At 35.4% G+C, this 4,819-nt stretch overlaps 1 long non-coding RNA gene and 1 other non-coding gene across 2 annotated transcripts in view; both read left to right on the top strand.

Moving 5' to 3' along the window:
* The first annotated feature begins 4,486 nt into the window (after positions 1-4,486).
* Positions 4,487-4,677, top strand: LOC119471004. Its single transcript, XR_005199993.1, has one exon. It is a non-coding gene; the product is annotated as a U2 spliceosomal RNA (small nuclear RNA).
* LOC119470997 overlaps positions 4,499-4,819 on the top strand; it is a 16,196-nt gene continuing 15,875 nt past the window's right edge. The window contains exon 1 of the long non-coding RNA XR_005199986.1: positions 4,499-4,651. This is a non-coding gene — a long non-coding RNA (uncharacterized LOC119470997). The remainder of the gene's footprint in view (positions 4,652-4,819) is intronic.

Here is a 4,819-nt window from a genome sequence, read left to right on the forward strand (position 1 = left end):
AAAACCCTTATAAAAATGCCACGTAACTCATCCAACTTTGTTCTTTTTCAAAATTTTTTTGGCAACTCTTGGCCTTTTGCATTTCATATTAATAGTTTTAAATTAACCTTATTTATATGGGGAATAGGATATCAGTATATTGACTGGAATTGTAATGAAACTATGGCTCAATTTGAAGAGGACTGACTTCACATTCAGTTTTTAAATCCAAGATTACATTATAGAACTCCATTTATTTAGGTGTTTTAAAATTCCTCTCCACAATGTTTAGTAGTTTTCATTTTATACTTCTCATACACTTTTTGAAATATACGCAGCTGAAAAGGGGCTAATAACCAGAAGCCACAAAGAATTTAAACATATTTATAAGAAAAAAAAAAGTGGGCATCAAAAAGTGGGTGAAGCATATAAACAGACACTTTTCAAAAGGAGACATTTATGCAGCCAACAAACATATGAAAAAAAAAAAACTCATCATCACTGGTCATTAAAGAAATGCAAATCAAAACCACATTGAGATACCATCTCACATCAGTTAGAATGGCGATCATTAAAAAATCAGGAGACAACAGAGGCTGGAGAGGATTTGAAGAAATAGGAACGCTTTCACACTGTTGGTGGGAGTGTAAATTAGTTCAACCATTGTGGAAGACAGTGTGGAAATTCCTCAAGTCTCTAGAAATAGAAATTCCATTTGACCCAGCAATCTCATTACTGGTTATATACCCAAAAGATTATAAAATATTCTATTATAAAGACACATGCACACATATGTTTATTGTGGTACTGTTTTCAATGGCAGGCCCTTGGAACCAACCCAAATGCCCATCAATGATAGACTGGACAGGGAAAATGTGGCACATATACACCATGGAATGCTATGCAGTCATAAAAAAGGATGAGTTTGTGTCCTTTGCAGGGACATGGATGAAGTTGGAAACCATCATTCTCGGCAAACTTACACAAGAACAAAAAACCAAATGCCTCATGTTCTCACTCATAAGTGGGTGCTGAACAATGAGAACACATGGACACAGCAGGAGGAACATCATACACCAGGGTCTGTTGAGGGGTGGGGGGCTGGGGGGGGAAAGCAGTGGGTGGGGGAATTGGGGAGGGATAACATTAGGAGAAATACCTAATGTATATGACAGGATGATGGATGCAGCAAACCACCATGCCGTGTGTATACCTATCTAACAAACCTGCACGATCTTTGATCTGCACATGTACCCCAGAACTTAAAATATAATTAAAAAAAGAAAAAACATATGTATTCCTAAAGACTTTGTGTTTGTTTTTAATGCTGTTTTAATTATTTTTACATTGTATTTTATAATCTTTCCTTTACATATATATGATTATTTATTTTTGTTTTGGACTTGTATTTTGCAACCTCGCTAAGTTCAAGTATTGGTTTGAATGCATGTGTTTGTGTGTCTATTAGATACTTTTGAATTTTCTAATTATGTTGTCTGCACGTGAATACAGGTTACTTTTTTTGTTCAATTTTTACAAATATGTTATTTATAAATTAACCAATTTATAGCCAGCTGTCATATGAAATGACAATAGTCACTTGTTTTTGTTTTGTTTTTGATATGATCCAAACATTTTTAATTTGAAGGCACTGATTTTTTTTTGGGGGGGGCCAAGAGTATATATTACACGAATATCTTGGAAAGAAAGTAGAGGCAGAATACTAACAGTTCTATTTAACAAAACATAATTCATGGATTTTGTAGTGACTCATACGATTTTGTTTTTGAAGAAAAAATTTCATATACTGTGTCCAGAGACATGCAGATGAGCCCTTTTTTCAGGCTTCAGATCATGACATGACAAGCGTTGTTTATTTTGGTCTTTTTTTTAGGTGTATATTCTTTTTCTTCTCAGCAATTACTTTTTGATCACTTTCTCATCTTGTTTTACTTCCCTCCCTCTATTTCCAGATAAAGTTGGGAAACTCTAAAAACCCAGACACTTATATCTCAGCCACCTTTTCAGACCTGTTCGGGCTTTAAACAAGTGAAGTAAAAAAGAAGTGGGCATTTTCTGAGATACAAATATATTTTCACTACAGTTTTATGCAGCAAGCTCTGCTTACTGTAAATCTTTTTGGTTGAGAACATGTAAGACTATATTAGTAAAATGAAGACTAGAAAGAAGCAGGGAAGACTCCTGGAAGCAGCGTTGGTGTTCCTCAAAAGTCAGAACAATGACCTGTTGATAAGAAGACATTTAAGTCAAATTTTTAAGTTGGTTTCTAAAATAATTTTGATACCACTCTGCAAAGTATTTCTAATTTTTATGAGTAGAATCTTCAGTTATTCCTATCATCTAAAAGCATTACCAAATACAGTGTTTAAGTGGAAGATAGTAGGCAGTTTGAAAAACTATTAGAAGCTAAATTAATATTAAGACTGAAGGACTCCTCCCCAACTCAATCTATGAGACCAGCATTATCTTGATACTAAAACATGGCAGAGACACAATCAAAAAAGAAAACTTCAGGCCAATATCCTTGATTAACATTGACCCAAAAATGCTCAACAAAATATTGGCAAACCAAATCCAGCAGCACATCAAAAAACTAATTAACCACAATCAAGTAGGCTTCATCCCCAGGATGCAAGGCTAGTTCAACATATGCAAATCAATAAATGTGATTCATCACATAAACAGAACTAAAGACAAAAAAACACATTATCTCAATAGATGAAGAAAAGGCTTTCAATAAAATTTAGCACGTCATGTTAAAAACTCTCGCTAAACTAGGAATCTCAAAATAAGAAGAGCCATCTATGACAAACTCACAGCCAACCACATACTGAATGGGCAGAAACTGGAAGCATTTTCCCTTGAAAACTGGCACAAGACAAGGATTCCCTCTCTCATCACTCCTATTCACCCTAGTAAATGGAATCCTGGCCAGAGCAATAAAGCAAGAGAAAGAAATAAATGGCATCCAGATTGGAAGAGAGAAAGTCAAACTGTCCCTGTTAGCAGTTGACATAATGTCTATATCTTGAAAACCTCATAATCTCTGCCCAAAATCTTCTTCAGCTGATAAACAACTTCAGCAGTGTCTCAGGAGGCAAAGTCAATGTACAAAACTCACTACTATGTATACAAATATACACCAACAGTGATTAATCCAAAAGCCAAGTAAGGAACACAATCCCATATACAACAGCCACAAAAAGAATAAAATATCTCAGAATATAACTAACCAGAGAGATCAAAGATGTCTACAACGAGAATTTCAAAACATTGCTCAAAGAAATTAGAGAAGACACAAACAACTGAAAAAAATTCCATGTTCATGAACAGGAAGAATCAATATCATTAAAATGGCCATACTGCTCAAAGTAACTTACACATTCAAGGCTTTTTTTCTATCAAACTACCAATTACATTCTTCACAGAACCAGAAAAAAATATTATAAAATGTATATGGAACCAAAGAGTCTGGATAGCCAACACAATCTTAAGCAAAAAGAATAAAGCTAGAGGCATTACCTTACCTGACTTCAAACTATACTATACGGCTACAGCATCATACTGGTACAAAATCAGACATATAGACCAATGAAAGAGAACACAGAGCCCAGAAATAAGGCAACATACCAGTGACCATCTGATCTTAGACAAAGCTGACAAAAACAAGCAATGGAGAAGAAGACTCCATATTCAATAAATGGTGCTGAGATAACTGGCTAGCCATATGGTGAAGATTTAAACTGAATCTCCTTCTTATATCATATACGAAGATCAACTCAAGATGGACTAAAGACTTAAACATAAAACTCCCAAAAATAAAAATAAAAAACCTGGAAGACAACCTAGGCAATGCCATCCTAGACATAGTAATGAACAATGATTTAATGGTGAAAACATCAAAAGCAATCACAAAATAAAGCAAAAATTGACAAATAGAATCTAATTAAACTTAAAAGCTTCCACAAAGCAAAATAACTTATCAATCGATAGAATAAACAGATAACCTACAGAATGGGAGAAAATATTTGCAAACTACGTACCAGGCAAAGGTCTAATATCCAGCATCTGTAAGGAACTTAAACAAATTTACAAAACAAAAACAAACAACCCCACTAAAAAGCAGGCAAAGGACATGAGCAGATACTTTTCAAAAGAAGACATACCTGTGGCCCACAAGCATATGAAAAAAAGCTCAATATCACTGATCATTAAAGAAATGCAAATCAGAACCAAAATGAGATACCATCTCATACCAGTCAGAATGGCTATTATTAAAAACTTTAAAAATAATAGATGCTAATGTTGTGGAGAAAGGGGAACTCTTATACACTGTTGGTGAGACCATAAATTAGTTCAACCATTGTGAAAAGCAGTATAGTAATTCCTCAAAGAGATAAAAACAGAACTACCATTCAACACAGCAGTCCCATTACTGGGCATATGCTCAAGAATATAAATCATTCTACCATAAAAACACAAGCACATCGCTTCTCGGCCTTTTGGCTAAGATCAAGTGTAGTATCTGTTCTTATCAGTTTAATATCTGATACGTCCTCTATCCCAGGACAATATATTAAATGGATTTTTGGAAGTAGGAGTTGGAATAGGAGCTTGCTCCGTCCACTCCACGCATCGACCTGGTATTGCAGTACTTCCAGGAACGGTGCACCCCCGCTTCGGGGGTTACTATTTTGGTTTTAAAAATAGATTGATAGGCCGGGCGCGGTGGCTCAAGCCTGTAATCCCAGCACTGTGGGAGGCCGAGGCGGGCGGATCACGAGGTCAAGAGATCGAGACCATCCCAGTCAGCATGGTG

The sequence above is a fragment of the Cebus imitator genome, unplaced genomic scaffold (genome assembly GCF_001604975.1).
Source record: "Cebus imitator isolate Cc_AM_T3 unplaced genomic scaffold, Cebus_imitator-1.0 Scaffold46, whole genome shotgun sequence".
In the NCBI taxonomy this organism is placed as follows: domain Eukaryota; kingdom Metazoa; phylum Chordata; class Mammalia; order Primates; family Cebidae; genus Cebus; species Cebus imitator.